Source organism: Anopheles stephensi, chromosome 2, assembly GCF_013141755.1.
Source record: "Anopheles stephensi strain Indian chromosome 2, UCI_ANSTEP_V1.0, whole genome shotgun sequence".
Classification (NCBI taxonomy): domain Eukaryota; kingdom Metazoa; phylum Arthropoda; class Insecta; order Diptera; family Culicidae; genus Anopheles; species Anopheles stephensi.
Window position 1 is genome coordinate 2,938,206 of NC_050202.1, and position 17,106 is coordinate 2,955,311.

General features: G+C 45.6%; 1 long non-coding RNA gene across 1 annotated transcript; it reads right to left on the reverse strand.

The window, feature by feature from the left end:
* Window positions 1-4,225: 4,225 nt before the first annotated feature.
* LOC118504722 lies at window positions 4,226-6,369 on the reverse strand. Its single transcript, XR_004905340.1, has 3 exons — window positions 4,889-6,369; window positions 4,436-4,765; window positions 4,226-4,356 (listed from the first exon to the last, which is right to left on the reverse strand). It is a non-coding gene; the product is annotated as an uncharacterized LOC118504722 (long non-coding RNA).
* Window positions 6,370-17,106: the final 10,737 nt, after the last annotated feature.

Here is a 17,106-nt window from a genome sequence, read left to right on the forward strand (position 1 = left end):
CTAGCCCGCCGCTACGCCACCACCACTGACCTCGGGCAAGAGAAATGGACGCTTTCGCGAATAAAAAAAAGGCATTTAGCTGCACTTTCTTCTGCAACTCCCGGACTCATCCTTCGGACCGCGTGTGTGAAGTTAATGCACATTTCATTCCTGCTCCGCTACGCTACTCGCTAGTGCTGTGCGACATGCATCAACGGCTCTGGTGGCGGCGGATGGTGATGTTTGGCAGCACACTGGAGCAGGCAAGGCTTTCATTTCTTCCAAATCAAACAACCGAGGCACGCCTGTGTGTGTGTGTGTGCTGCAACATGGCGTTGAAGGTACCCCTCTGCACATCCTTCACTCACCCAGGTTATCGCGGTTTCGCCAAGAGAAGCCACACACCAACGGAATCACACGGAACATGGTACATGGAACATGGTGGTCATGAATACACACACACGCACACACAGAGGGCCAAAACCGCATCAACCGCTCTGGTGAGGTTCGTGCAAGCGTTCTTTCCTGGGGTCGCCGGTCGGTCTTGGTCTTGGTCGGGCAGTGGTGGCGTAACACCATGCTGACCATATGGGGACATCCACGTTTGTTTCATCTGCTTCGTTCGTTCCCGTTTTCATGCTGTTTGGCGTGTGCGTTTGGCGTACGAGTTTTCTTTTCTTTTCATTACTGTGCTTCTTCGGGACCAGGGAAAGAAGGCAACGGGGAACCGTGGAAGCTAATTTTGTACCGAGCATACGTGCCGTTTTTAGCGAGACCGTTTCGAGGGGGAAGGTTAAAAATTATGTCATTCCATCGATTTTATTTGTATCGTATAGTTTTTTGAGCTAAAAGCAAGAGGCAAACGCACCGAAATCGTCCCTTGGATGGTAATAAATTTTGAATCATTCAGAGGGCCGATTATCATCGGTGCTGATCGGTGCTGTTTCCCATCCATCCTGGCTTGCTTAATGTGGTGTATCGGAAGCGGGCGTGTGGGTTGGCTGGTTAGCAACATTGTAATGGGGAATTAAAGCGAGTGAAAACTGCAACCGCAGGGAACCATAAATGAGCGGGGTCTGTGGTGGGTAAAGTGGGCTGTCACCAGGGTCCTTGCCGGACGAGGGTCTCATCCGCCAAAGGATCTTGACAACTTAGTGGTTTACAAACATATCTTGTCGTCCTGGAGCTAGACGTGGAGATGTCCCGCGATCTCATCTTGAAGAAAGCCTCGGCATCCAAAGGTCGATTGTCCAAGGTACCTGAGGGTTGTCGAAGGGACTTCAAAAATACAGTACAAAATATCGACCAGAGATGACAGATTATGATGTCCAAAGGAGCTAATCGTTCAAGGGCCTCAACAAGTTTCAAATACAGCACGCAATTTCGCAAAGTCGAATATCGTCTAAGGATCTCGTCATTCATGGAGCCTTTTGATTCGGACTCGTGGTTCAAAAGAACCTTGTCTTTCAAAAGAGTTGGTTGTCCAAGGGCTAGATGAGGACCCTGAAAAGTCTTCCAAATAGTCCGTCGCCCTACTTGGAATCTCCAAATAAATTACAAAATTTCCCATACAAGGACTTCGGCCTCCTGAAGACGATGTTGTCCAAGGTATGGCTCATCGTGCAAGGTATGCTTAGCCACCAAGTGCTTCTTAAACTCTTGATACGTCACTTTGAAGGGAAAGTATCGAGATGATATCTAATCGAAAAATCAGTCCCTCCCAATGCCTAGAATATATTTAAGAGATTGGATATCAGGATTGATTTGGAAAAAGATGCAACGAGGCAAAGTAGTTCGTTGGTAACAATCTGACGAAAAATTAGGTTAAATCTATAACTCTCCAATATCCAAACGCTCGATCGATACTAGCTTGAGAACAGGAAAGAGAAACAGCTGAACAAAGCCTCCGCTCATACACTCTTCACATGCGTTGGAAATGATACGGCAACTGTTCCAATAATTCTACTGCTGCTACTGGCACGGAACGTTGCGTTGCCGAAAGCCGTTCGTGAGCCAACCACATTTCGACAGCGATCCACCTTTTTGAGAACTGTGTATGCCTGATCGCCAAGCGTCGTGCTCTGACGACACCGCCCGAACCGATCGAACAGATAATACTTTGTAGAAAACGGAAACATCTTTCTCGCTATCGGTAATCGTTTGTCCGCCTCGATCGACCGCGGAAGCGTGACATTTGACCAAACAAGCGAAAAGAAGGAACCAAACAAAAAAAAAAAAAATGCCGGAAACAGCATCGATCGCCACATGGCCGCCGCAAAGGTGACGAGGTCGGGTCGAGCTGCAGACACCCGCCATAGGTTGCGAACAGTTGCGAACGAGAATCAACCCCCGCGGACGACTCCTAACAACTTTCAAACAGTCCACCGCGCAGAGGCGCACGGGTCAGGTAAGAAGGATGCTACCCATTAAGGATGCATCAGCGTGTCCAGTTAGCGCACGGGTTAGGCAGCTCCGAGATGTGTAGACTCAAACTTCCGGTGCTTAAACGAAAATGCGGCAGGGGGAAACGCGCGCGTGCAGGCAGGAAACCGGAAATCGTTTGAACCGTTTGACTCGCTTTCCGGCGAGGGCACGCGTTTGTCAACAGTTTCGGGAGTTTGAAATTTGGCGCTAGAGGTACAAAACGATCATCACCGGCTGCAGCGTGTGCGTGTGCGGACGGAAATGTTTTCCATTGCATCGGCAATCAAAAATGCATTACCGATTACCGGGGGGGGGGGGGGGGGGGGGGGAAGGGGTTAATAATTCCGTTCGAGAAAGAAAACACGGCAAAACCATTCCCGAAGACTTGTTTACATTATGGGACAGATAAATATCTTTACAGGCAATTTACAGGTGGTTTGCGGTCCTAGATGTGCGTATCCTGTTGGGAATAAGGTGACGCCGTGTTTCGGTCGTAAAACTGCACTCGTTGATAGCCACCTTTAAAAGCATAAATGGAGAGAGAGTGAGGAAAACCGCCTTCGAAACTAACCAATAGATCCGTTATCGTTGCAGCGAAAGATGGCGAAAGCGAACTCTGGAGAGCGATCTGCGACAACTTGCCGATTAATTAGCTGGAACCTTTTTTGAACTTTTTTGCCTCTTCACGAGCCCGAGTCCCGGGGAAAGCGTGAGTAGAAGTGAGTGTACTTTTATTACCCAAAACCGGGCTCTTTAATGGCAGGCCTTGCTGCATCCTGCTGGTGGTCAGGTTGAACTATAAATACTTGCAGTGAAACTAGCGATTATGATAGTTAACTTGGCAGTTAGCTGAACCTTAAAATAGAAATTCCAATACGAACCGTTAAACAGGTTTCAAACCAAAGGAGCGTGGTGGGACAGCCCAGCATAGATCACGGCGAGCGCTCATAGCTAGAACGAAGACTAGGACATAATCGCAAAACCCCGTCCCCCTACGATGCGTCTGTATCGATTACAATTAATTTCCATCCTTCGTCGCCTTGCTGCCCCGTTCAAGATCTTCGACCCGTCCTTCGTGTTTCTGTGGCGCACGGTTCAGACCAGCCGAGCAACGATCAGCGGGAGGTCGTCGATCACGTGCGGACGTGTATCAAACGCTATCACTCATGTCCTCAGGTCCGCTGTGTCTCAAGTCACAAAAAGTGGTCCATACACGACCAGCCATCAAACAAATCATTGCTGTGTGTCTGTGCTGCTTGCTTTACACATGGATGGCCGTCTACCCCGGTGGATGCTACAATGTTAGCACACTCTGTCCCGTTGCTTGCAACATAACATCCCGATGGGTATAAGGCGACCAGGCATAATGATCTCCGAGATCTCCGAGCACAGAAACGAAGAAACAAACGGACGCAAAAAAAAAAAAATTGTCCCGGCCGAACGAAGGGATAGATCCAAATCACCGATCATGTTAAATGATGGGGTGGATATATTAGAGTTCTGTGCTCTGCCTGTTCAGAATCGCTTCCTCACACAATGAGCCGAGTTATTTCGCAACCTCTGACCGTCTGATAAAGTGTGATGAAATAAGGCCGGTGCAATAAATAATTTTACTAAGCATCTCATTCCCCGGGTCGGAATGACTAACAACTGCCAGCAAAGACTTGCTCCGTACCGGAAATGGTCTCATTGTCGTGCCCTCGAGTTCTCCCGTTTTTATTTCGTATGTCAATCTGTTGCGTTATTCCGAAGAGGGTTGAACTTGTAACACTTCTAGTCTGCCACCGCGCCAGTATTGATGGCACCGACGCCGCGTCGACGGTTATTGGAGTCGGCCACATGCAACGTCTATTTCTGTGGTTGTAGCCACAGTTGTAGGGTTTCCAAATCTCGCGGACGTGAGGTTTCTTCTCCCGAGCACGCACTGTACGGATGCCCGGTTGCATTGGTTTGCTGTAACGAAAGAGTTACATTAACCCTATTTTATCTAGCCGCTAGAACTCTGCAAGAACTAAGATGACTAAAACATTACTTCTTGGAAATCACCATGTCCAGAGTTCTCATCGAGAATTGATGTTGAGGTTCATAAATCAAGCCAAAAGCGTTACGTAGGCATCGGGGAGGTCCGGCCGAAAACATCCCTTGTCAGAACTGTGCAGGCTACCTTCACCAAACCGGGCGCCAAAAACCGGTGGCCCTTTTCCGGTAAATGATAGGGTGTGTCCATCGTGACGGTACGCCGGAGGCCTATGTTTATCCTCGATTTAGCGCTTCCAACGACGATTCGCAGTCGGCTATCGCTTCACCCGTTTTGATCCTCGATTTGGGACGGATACGGGCACGATGAGTTCTTGGTGAAATTCTACCCGAAAAAGGAGCAAATAAAAACTTACTGCCACTGTCTTACAAAAATATTGGCAAGTGAGGAAGGTGTGCATTAAAAAAAAGCAGCGAAAACGGCGTCGTGAAGGCGCAAACCACTCACCAAACCACGCGTAAATGGCCAGTGTTGCCCAGGCAGCCAGTCAGGGCTTCTTAATGAATGCGTTTTTGTTACGTTAATTGCAGCAGTTTTTTTTTGCTGTTAGCTGCCTTGAAGTTAGTGGAACGCAAGTGCCAAGAGCCTAGACGCGCTTCGGTTACGAGTGCTTGAAATGCGACTCATAACGAGAGAGCGTTGGAGCAGTTGGAGGCATCACTTCTTCTTCACGCAAAAAAACCGAAAGTCTCATCGAATAGCGAGCGACAACAGCTCGGGAGCTCCTCATCAGCATTAATATGAGGCGAGGTTTGAGACTTGTCAGCGCAAACATCATCCAATGCTAATCTTAATGGAAGGGGTCCTCAAAAAAGGAAAGCCAAAACTCTTCCCCCTTTTATGTAATGCCCGCGAAAACAAAAACTCCCGACCAGGAGTGCTGAGGAATGACAGTGCGGTGCATGCGCAGTTGCAGTTTTTTGACAACACGGGCATGGAATTTGCATATTTCAGCAGCTCTCAAGCAGCGGGTTTTTGGGACGGCAGTCTGGGGACCCTGAAAGCTGAAGAGGGAGGGTTTGGATTGGGCAGACATTCGTGTTAGATGTTGCGGTTAGTTCCGTTGGCATTGGAGAGGAGGACGTGGGGTAAATGAAGACATTCAGTGCGTTACTGGTCCAACACATCGAGGGTCTCTCGAGGAAGAATGTTGCGCGACATGATACACTGTACTGTTTGGAATTTGGACAGCCGCGTTCTTGGACCGAGTGCATTGGCTGATGGATGCATGTTGGTATCAATATTTTCCCATGATTGGCCCTCCCTGTACTAGACGAGTTCTTGTTGATGTTGACTCGTTTTTTTTCTATCCTCAATCCTGGTCACGGCACCAGCTAGATTGGAGATCCTGGATTCTACTTCATCAAACTTGAAGAATGGATGCTCCCGAAACTAAGACATCCAATTCTGCAGTCCAATAGTACAAGTTCTCCAGCATCAAAACACACATCGGCCAAAGCATCAGCCAGCGTCATCCTCACTAGAACTTCCGAACAAGTGGTTCCATCTCGGGCAGTGTGTGTGTGTGTGTGTGTGTGTGCGCAAAATTGCCCAAGAACGCAGGAAGAAGAAGCACTCCTGTTGCGTGTTTCGTAAAACGAGTTTTACCAGTTAAATTTTAATACTTTTGCTCCACCAAACCCTCGGCCCGGTACGCTGTGTCCCAGTGCGTTCCCAGGGCAGGCGTGCCAAGGCAGGGAGAACTTGTCGTCGTCCTGTGGTCTTGGCGGCGGGGCGCAGTGCTGTTGCACATATAGACAAAAACCTGCTCAACATACGGTGCTCTGCGCCGCGAAGCAGCAGAAGTGGAATGAGTTTGATAAGTTTGCTGACTACGCCACCTCGCTCGCTCACACCCAAGATCATGGGTCGGCCCCCCGATGATGCCGGTGATGATGATGATGATGATGACGTCCTGGAAGCGATCGCAAAACGTTTACTCCTTCAGCTTGCCAGCCTCCGCATCGTCGTGATTAACGCGCCTTTATTCAAATGCAGCGCTCTTTTCACTTTGCGCTCCCTATTCGGGTTTCGCGCTCATCTGGCCCTGGGTACCGGAGATGGGACGCGTCCCGGAACGCGCGTCGTAAAACAAATTTCTCCCCGAATCCGTCGGCGTGAGGAGGACCGGTCGGTGTATCCAAAAACGGACGCACGGGAGAACCGGCGGAAACAGCGCAACTTGTTGCCTGCCTGCCTGCCTGTTGGGATATCCGCAGGCAGGAAGCAGGAACCGCGCGGCGGCAAGAAGCGTGTTCTCTCGGTGGTACAACAAAAGTGAGACAGGTTTTTTTCAGGTTCTAAAAAAAAAAGAGGCACGAAAACAGAATGGACGGACGAACGCGAAAAAAGCGCACACACACACACATAACGTTCTCTTTTCCCTCCCCAAAGTTCGTCCCAGCCAGGGAGGTGATGAGGCGGTTTCAATTCCAGATGCGGTCAATGACATGGCACATGTGTAGCAACGTCTTGTTTAAATGCCACGCGCAAATGAGTCGGCGAGACACTCGGAGCTTAAGATTTCGGGGTGAGCGATCATCTGTAAAGATCTAGGCTCTAGTGTCAGCCTGAGACCCAATCATCAGCTCATTCCCAATAATGATGATCGGTCACGATTTGTCACTCGCTGTCTACATTATGACAAATTGAATTAAACTTCCCGCAAGGTGCTTTCACTGCCGATGTGGCCAGAGAGAGAACCGAACGCATCTCCGCCAATCCGTTTTTCACGATGTCCGATGTATTTCACTAATCACAAAGTGGAAAGCGTTAAAATGGTTAGGTACAGGCCTTCTGCAACGCGTGGTTGCGCACACGCGAAACATTGGAAATTGTGGTGTCCAACTGCTGAGCTCGGGGCGAGAGATAGGGGCACCATTATGAACGCCGGCCGATAAAGCGTGTCTTGCTGTAGGAAAGTTTGTAACATCGTCGGGGGTTTTTTTTGGCGATTCCCCCCCCGATCCGTAATCACGAAACCCATGTACAGCTCGGATCTCACTAATCGGTCGCTTAATAAGCCGGGGCTGGGATGTGTGTGTCTCCGTTATCTCCGGTCCGCGGTGAAGTGTCGCTTCTTGAGGATGCTTGTGTACACCCATCTCAAGATTATCGGACGGACAAAACGATCATCTCGTCCGATGTCATCCTACGCGCGACTGCCCCGAGCAGCAGCAGCAGCAGCAACCGCAGAATAAATCACCACGGAAGATTCCGTTTGTCAGCTCTTTATCTTTTGGGTTTCCATTTTTACCCGACCGGGCGGGCTCCGGTGGTCACACACACACACAGCGTTTTGCGATAAGAAGCCCAGTCCTTCACGGAGCCGCTGGAGAAGCCTTACAAAAGCGGACGCGCGTTTACGCGATCGCGTAGAATGGCTTGTGGTTTCATTTATCAAAATCAAGCACCGAGCGAAGCGAACTGCCGATGTACTCGGAAAGGCGCCGGCGTTTCAGGGAGGTTTGTTTCTTCTCTTCCTCTGGGGCGCTGATTCCGTGGTGGTGGACAAGCGTTTTATGACTAGCAACTGCTATTTATAACGGAACGAAAGGGATGATGGTATGCCGATTGCCGTTATCATTTGCGCAAGAACTACTGCTCTGACTAAAGAGACATTAAGCCGAAATTGGTCCCTGAAGATCAAGGTCTATTGGAACAATTTTTTCAACTATCGCTAATATTGTCTAGAAGAGCTAGACAGAATGGATGATGAAAGCTTCGAGAGCCAACCAAGACACTCACCAAAGAACACCTGACTTACCCTAGACATTGAAGCAATGCCGTCGTATCCCTTCAAGTGATGTCATGGATGATAAGCTACTCAAAAACCAAACACTCACTCGCCTCAGGAGAGTCTCCCCCTCAAGAAGACGGGTAGCTGTCTCCTTATCATGTCCGGCGGGTAGTAAGTAGCACCTGGTTTTTGTTTTATTGGCCCAGGTTTACTCTAGATAAGAATCATTCAAATGGCGGGCACAGAGAGCAAACCAGCGTGTCGAGTTGACTTTGTACCGATTCAACTCGATCGGGAATACGCGATGAAGGTGCTATTAAAAAACAGGGGGAGGCAAGAATTACCAAGACAGCAAGTCTCGTTCGAGAGTCATCTTTAGACCTCTAAATCTAGCTTCTGTAGAGCAGGGTTCGTAGAGTGTTGATTGGTCACGGTGGGTTTGGGGTGTGTAAATTTGAAACCGGAATCACTCGAATGACGAGATCAGCTCTCGCAGGGGCCAAACGACTTTAAGGCCACCTCTCGGATCTCCTTCTATCCACTGAGCAACCCTGTAGAGAGCCTGTCGCGGTTTTTCTATCTGCCTCTTCCAACGCCTTAACCCAGTTATAAATGGATCCATTCTTCTTCAGCTGAACGATCGCAGCGCAGCCGTTTCCCTCGGACCTGGGGCTAGCCGAACTCGTAAACTCGGGGCGTGTGCGATGCTGTGCATTTAACACGGATTTGTACGGTTTCTTGCCCACTACTTCCCTTGCCTTGACGCTTCGCCGGGGATCTGGTTTGAGCAGGGGAAGCTGATCGAAAAGCTGGAGGGAAGCAATATCAGATAATGCCGTCCAATTACCCTTCCATTTCTTCGCTTAGTCATCGAGAAGGAAGCTCGAGAAGGAACTCACCCCACCAAGGGATTGATGATGATCAAGTTCGGAGGTGTTAATTTGCGCTAGACTACATTCGACCACCGACAACACCGCGTAAGGGATGGATTTTCCCTCATCCCAGAACGGGGAGCCCATCGATGCGGGGATCAATTTTCACTCTCATCCGTGCGATGTGCCGTGGTCGGTTCGGTTCGGTTGGCCTGCTTCCAACGCGCTGTGCAGCTACACGCTACGTACGCGATCATCATCAAGAGTCTTCCTCAAGGGTGCGTTGGATGCGCCATTGGAGGGATGCTTCAGCAGTAGCCGAAATCGGCCAAAGTGGTCGGTGATTGCATGCTGCTGGCTGGGCGGCTGCCGGTACTCTATAATTATGCCCATACCGTACTGCTGCTCCGCACACAGGCGCACGTCAGCAGCATCAGCGGTAGCCTCGCGTCGGTACGCTGCCCGTGCTCGATCGGATGTGGCGCGTGCGCGGACAAGCCCACAGTTATGGGCGATTTTCGATGGTTATATTGGCCGGCCCCCCTCACAGTCGCTAGTTCGATACATAGGGCAAGCTTTTTGAAGGCATCTCGCTATAATCTCGATCGCCTCGGAATCGATCGTCGGTAACTTGGCAACGGACGCCACGTGCTCGACAAACCGTGCAAGGGATAAAGTTACACCCGGGCAATCGGAGCGTCGGTGAGATGAAATCGAAATCACACCGCTATTTACTCGGGGGGGGGGGGGGGGGGGAGGCTCCCAGCATCAGTGTCCCCTCGAAGACACGCGTGCGCCATAATAGATGTCCGAAAATAGATCACGGTCTCCTGCTGTTGCTGCCGCTGCCGAGTGCTCACCGTACGACAAATGCAGGATTGTCACAGAGGCCCCAAGAAACATTCCACCGCACAACGCATCGCTGCCCCGCTACCGTAAACTGCCTCCTGCATGTCGCCGATCGCGCTCTGGGATATTATCTTTCACGCAGGTATTTACTACCGCGCCCTGTCCAACACGGCCAACATTGTAACATGTGTCGTCGTCGGAAGCAACTCTTTCCCGAATGTGCTTGCGATTTGAGAGGCTTAAGATTTATCTGCCCAGCAGGGACGCTCAAGTCGCGCAAGTCCTCCAATCGAGAGCGGAGGGAAATTTAAAGCTGTGCGTTAAGTATTTATTGCCGACATTATTGTTGGGGACTGGTGCGTTGGCCGATGCTGGGATGCTTGTTGTAAGTGGAATAGGACGGATGCAGGGTAGCACTTGTGGGAGCTTAATGTTTGGGGCACGATTTAGAGTAGAGTCTTTGGTTGGGAATAGAACAAGATGGAGGAATGAGTTTGGCTCTTCAATTACTAGGACTTAAACTGTATTAGCTGTACATGATGCTCGAATAATACAAATCAACCAAGATGGTTGGGAAAGGTTTGAGATGTATTAGAGAAGCTGCCCAATTTCTGTCACGTTGTTAAAGAGCACAAGATCAATGTGATCGCCTAGGCTACACTTTGCTCTCCCGTAGAGGCTGTTGAGGCCAGACACCTTCCAGACAAATCGAGTCTAAGTTAAACGAGTCTGTCCTATACCTAATCTCTCGATAATTCAGACTATTTGACTTTGATAACTGCTGTACTATCCCTTTCCACAAGGCATGTAAGCCTGGTATCGTAAGCCTGGTATCGTGTCGTAAGGACATCGTTTTTGTTGGATACTCTAGGTTATGGAGAGTTCAGGTTGGTCTCTTTCTTCAGAGCTGTCAGGGAACTTCATCTCACATCGAAGGGATGTAACTCCGCACATCGAAGAAGTGGCCGCTCGGGTTAGGGGGGCCTCGTCGGCGACAGAAATCCTGTTGGTCTTACTCACAAACGAGTCACAATTAGAGGGCCCTCAACTGCTCCAAAGACCTTGATCCGTCACTGGTTGTACAGCTTGAAGATCTCTCTACTTCAAGCAATCCATATCGCATCGAGGACTATTCCTGGATCATATTTTTACCATGCTCTTTCGTCTTAAAAGGCCTAGTTCTTGAATTCCCCAACCTCCTCCATCACAATTTAGGTGCAAATGACAGTCAACCTTCCTCATGCTTATCAGAACCCCTTAACGCTTCACCCACTTTAAGGTTGACTCACTGGAAACGAATGTCCAATAACGATAGGAGCCTCGATATAGGTTCTGGAATCTATTTCTGGTGAACCGATTTAAAGAAGCACCTTGAATGGGTGGGGGGAGAATACATTTGCATACATCGAATTTTAACCTGGTTAGCCAGGTTTGAATAATTCAATACAAGCCACTGCTATTGCGCCCTTTCGAGGCAGAATGTTGAGACAGCTCTCGTGTGGACACAAACTCAATACATCTTATTCTTTGGAAGTGGTTCTATTTTTAGCATAAAGTTCAACGTAGTTCAGCTGTTTTTTAGAACTTCTTTTACAAAAACTTGAGGAACGAGTTAAGTTACACATGTGTCAAGTCGAGTGCTCAAGCTCGTAGTTGATCGTTAGATGACGATCTAGGCAGTCTACCGTGACCCTTTTCGATCTGATAGTGTAATCTAACGGCACGAATAGAGCTTGGTTATGTATCAATATTTGTAAAAAAGCGCAGCATGAGACTCGTCTTATCAAGCGGACTGCATTTGACATTCGATTCACATTGAATCCTGGGTCAGATTGAGATCTCCATAGTTGAGAAGAGTTTAGCTGTTCAATGTCACTCGAGAGAAGTGAGTAGCATTATTTTTATAATAACAGAAAAATGAAGCTGATAACGAACAGCCACAGAACCGACGGCTACAGTGACCCTTGCGCTAACCTTCTACTCTCCGCGGGTTATCACACCGCAGGGGCAGTAAGTCGTCCAGACTCTGATAGAGGCTCATCGAACCTCGAACGGGAACACACAGTTTTCGATGTCGGTTCCCAGGGTCAACTCCGCGGCAGGATCCGTCTGGTGGCTGGGTGGGTGATAAGGGACAGATGCATTACGCTCAATCCCCCAACTGCGGTGGTGATCGTCTCGTGGAGTTTTAATCTTCCCGCGTACAGAATCCCAGAGACCAACTAGCCTCAAAAACCCGTCCGATAACATCGTTCCCACAATGATGCGGCTTAGGAAGCGGGGGAGTTTGTGTGATAAATCACATTTTCCCACGACACAAACACCCACAGTTGAGTAGGTTTTTTAATAATGAATACATATTTTATTGAAAGTTTTACCATTCGCCCATGTTTTGCTTCCATTCCCTCCAGTGTTTGTTTGTATGGTAGTTTATTTCTCTATTTTGTATTTCTGTGCCTTTTGCTTTGCTTTCCTCTCGCCCGTTCTGCTCTTACTTTACACGTCCTTCTCTCGGTTTGCTATCTCTCACTGTTCACTCGTCACATCGCATCTCGCTTTTTTATATAGTTTACATAGCTTTCTTATCATTTTGTGGTTGTGTTTGTTCCTTTCCTTTTTTTGTTTTGTAAAGTTTTTTCTTTATAATATAATATATAGTTTTCCTTTTCTTTTGTCTGTCTGTTTCGACTTCTGAGTTTGGTTTCAGTTGGTTTTGTGTGTGTGTGTTTGTTCTATTTTATACGTTTTTTTGCTGTTCTTTTCTCTCTGTTTTGCATTAATTTTAAATTTGTTTCCCCCCTGCATTGTCAACTTTCCCATTTTTACCCCTCTTCTTCTTAAATAGACAGCAGTCATACAGCGGCGGTTCTTAGAATGTATATATGTATATGTGTGTACGTGTTTGTTTGCCTTCCTTCAGCCATCGTTGAATTGTTGCCATCTGTGAGTTGGAATTATTGTTGCAAGCAGCTTCCCACTGAGGTAAATGCAACGGCGTGCGTAACAGTTTTCTATTTCGATTTGCTTCTCTTTCTTATTTAGTTTGTTTGTTTGTTTGTTTGTTTGTTTGTACGTATCATGAGTGTTGTTTGCATAGCTCGAAAGATGACAAAAAAAAAAAAACGAGATCGGTAAAGAGAAAATGAAATCGTTCTGCTTTTGCATTGTGTCACTGTGGTTCAGCTTTTAACGTAACACTGTTCTCCTTTGTATTTCTTTGTCTTGTTTTTACACACATTCCTTTTTTTTTCTTTACTGTTTTGTTTTGTTTGTTAAAGAAGCTGTTATAAAAATAATAAGCTTTTTTCATCGATTTCTATCTTCTGCTTCTATCTTCTTTTACTTGTTTTACGTTTCTGGTTCAGGTTTCTTATTTTGCTGTGAGCTATTGTTGTTGTTTCCTTTTCGTTTGTTGTTGCTTATCTCTTCCCGTACACTTGTAAAGTGGTGCTTAGATATAAGAGATAGATACTTTTCTGTACAGTTGCTGGCTTCTTCGCTTCTTCTTTTTTTCACCTTTCATCGCTTTATTAACACAGCTATATACTAATGCTTATATGCGTTTTCGTTTTTCTTCTGTTTTTTTTTCTTGTGCGCGGTTTCTGCAAGGATTAATGCAAAATCAACAATTCAACCGGGGGTTTGGTTCAGGTCAGAAGGTTTGTTCACTGGTACACTGGGAGATAACGCATCTCATTCGTATCGGGGGTTAAAGGGGGAGGAGGGGGGAAACGCTTTTCCTTTCCATATGCGCATCCTGCTTTCCCTTTTCTCATTTCTCCACTCTATTTACACGCAGCTTTATAACAGTCACCCTACCTCGTTCTCTCTCTCTCTTTCACATCCTTCCCAACAACACCGGCTCGTACTGTACCGCAGGTAGTTTTCAGCTTTGGGAGGGTTTTGCTTTTAAAAGAAAAATGAAAATTCCCTACTTAAACTAATTAATCTAATTTCAAACACCTTGTTAACGCAAATGATTTTTGTTTCTTAAATTACTCTAAATGTTTCTAAATCGACAATTGGTAACAAAAGTTTAAAACAATCTCTTTAAAAAAACGCAATTAGGGTAAGAAAATGTAAAATAATTAACATTTGTCCCCAATTTTGTCGCACTCGCTTCAAACAGTTTAATAATAAAACAGCTTAGGATTAGAAACAGTTGGGCGAGTAGGTAGGGGAGTAGAACACTGAACAAGCTAAGGGGGGGAGTTTTGCGTTTCGTTTTTTAACTTCCAGATGCAGATTAAAGTGGTTACAATCTGGTTCGGTAGAACCTTACTACACTACAGAAGCATTAAAAATCGGGGGAAGAAGTAGTTTGTTGTTCGCTTCTCAATTTTGTATAAGTTTTACGCCAGTCTAATTTTGATGAATTTCTACCTTCAATCCAAATGCTTCGTTAGTTTCAAAAAATTCTAACCATCTTCGCCTGCCGTATCCCGTTCAGTCCTTTCAGTGTGGATGTCTCCCTTAAGAATATTTTTATATTCCAATTACAGTTACAGTACTTTGATTTTCTGTTTTCGTTTACCAATTATGCGTAATTTTTGCAGAAGATTTTCTTTTCCAATTGCTTTTGGCGTTGAAATGGAACGTTAGAAAAAGCGATGTGGATTTGAAATGATTCAGAATTGTAAATGGCTTACCGTCTACCATTTACTCGAATAAAATAGCTTAAACTGGTTGGACTGCTTTTAAGTGTGCGTGTGTTTTTTTCTTTATACGATACTTTTCCTCTTATCTTCAAAAACAAAACGCTACGATTAGTGTTTTGCTGCTGCTTTCTCTAAGATTCTAATTTTAGACTTTTTACTCCAATTGGTAGTGGTAAAGGGTTTGGTTTGTTTTACTTTACCTCACTTTACTTACTGTGTGTTTTCCTTTTTGGTTTTATATCTTTTAATCCTACTATCAAGAGCACCGCAATCAGTCATCTTTCGTTTTAATGTTGCCCGTGTTTGGTTGGGTTTTTTTTATTTAAGTAACTGAACAGAAACAGTAAAGGAAAAGAGTAAAGTGTACCAAAAAAAAGGTAAAAAGAAACGCCCGAAAGTATGCAATTACAAATATTAAAAAAAACATCGCAAAGCAAACATTGGCATAAACCAGCAAAATAGAGAGTAAAAGAGTAGAAAAACACCCTAAATAAAGAAAAACATAAAGCATTGAAAGTTATGAGTTGAAAATTGAGAACTATGAGTTAACTAATTCAATGGCGAAACATAAAAAAGTAAACACTAACAGTATTCCTGAAAGTATGCAACTTGCAAAACTAAAAACATCGCTTGAACAATATAGAAAAGCAATCTATTTGTGTGTTTGTGTGTTTTCCCAACCATTTCACCACCTCTTCCCTCTTCCCGACCAGTCTCATATTCTTCTTTGTGTTTTTTTTTCTTGTTCAAAAATGTTTAAATTTTAAATATTTCGGTGTTTACACATGTAGCTTACAGGTTAAGAATAATATTTCTTGTTTTTGTTCTGGTTCCTCTCTCTCCCTCACACAACTTCTTCGGCTTATAAGAAATGTATCGCTTAGAGTGTTCTTAGCTACACAATGGAAAGGATGTGTCAGTTTGTTGTTGTCCTTAAACGTTGTCGATGTTTTCTCCTCACTTTTGGGCAGCGCGAACCGGTCCGTATCGTCGACGGTTCAGGATCGGATTTTGTTACAGGTGTTAGGAGATTGCTCCGATGGGGAACGTGTGCTGTTCACGTTTCCATAGTTGCCAGGTTGGATGGGTTTGTCTTGCATGTGTGTCGAGAAACTACGCAAGGAGTCGGAGAGCGATTCGCCTACTGCGATCAAATTGTTGTAACGGAAAATACGATTTAAAGCACAAAAGACGTTTAAAATGAATGCAATCGAAGAAACAGTCCTAAAACCCACTGTGGCAGTATTGTTTTTGTGTTAAATCGTTGTTACTAGATCGAAACAGAACATATGAACACATTGCTGTGCTGAAAACGTTGCCAAAGGGCATTCTAAAAGTGGAAGCAAAATCTCGTTCCTTAACTTAAAAAATGCTTAAAACCCTTCACTAATCGTTCAAAAAAATATGTTAACAAAAGAACACAATGTTAACCAACAAATCTGCTGCTCGACCGATCGAAACGATGTTTTCCTTTAACTCGATTTAAATCGTTACGCCAAAAAGTATGCAATCCGCATGACAGCTCTGCTGAGCATATTTCAGCAGGTGCGTCCTTCGTGTTTTACTTTAGTGGAAACAAACTCAAAAACTCCAATCCAATCTCATTAATGGCAGTGATATTTTCTTCTCATCTGGACGCAGAAAGCCAAATGTGTTGTGTTGTGTGTTATTTTCACCTTAATTTACTCTCTTAATTTACCCATCATGCAGTAACATTGTTTGAATGATGCGCAGCATTACATCTAAATTATCACACAGATATGTTACTGCCAAATGTGATTACTGGTGGAATAAATTGAAGGGATCTTCTTAATGGGTTCTTGTAAAATGTTCTTCTTTTCTACTGCCTCCCTTAGCTTAAGTTCCCTTTAAGTATGGCGTAGTAGTGCAATGCTAGAACGGGTATTATGGCAACAATAATCGCTTTAGCGCGCTTGGTTTTGGGTAGTTTGAGTTTTGTTCTTACCGTTACGTGCCGATACGAGATTTGATGGATCATTTCTTCAATGGTTATGACATTTTACTGCACTGGAATGTGTCTTTAACTCTAACTGCTCCACTGCTCATCATCGGAAAGTCGGAAATGATGCTCTCGCCAATAAAAGCTACACCCTTTAAAATTGTTTTTCTCAAATTACATTTTACGAATTGCGTGTTTTACATCATTTAGTAATGTTTTTCGCTTTATGCATTTAATCGTAATCGATAGCTCCCGCCCAAAAAATCCGTCGCACGTAGCGAGGTTTAATGGTGGTTGATTGTGTATCTGTTTGAAGACTTTTTACTCTCCCGCCCCCAGCCCATGGTGGGCGTGATGGCAATGTTTTACAATTTTACTTTTACCTCAGCCTGCCTTTTCTTCTGCATCGTCTCTGACTTGCGTATTATTTGCTGTAAATTTATGTTTGAAATTTTTGTTCTTCATCTGCCTCATTACCTTATGGTAGAATGGTTGTGTTGTGATGAGGAGTAAATGTTTTTGCTTGCTCACATTTTCTTATCAGCACACACATTAGACAAACACGATTGTTGCTGTTTTGTAAATCG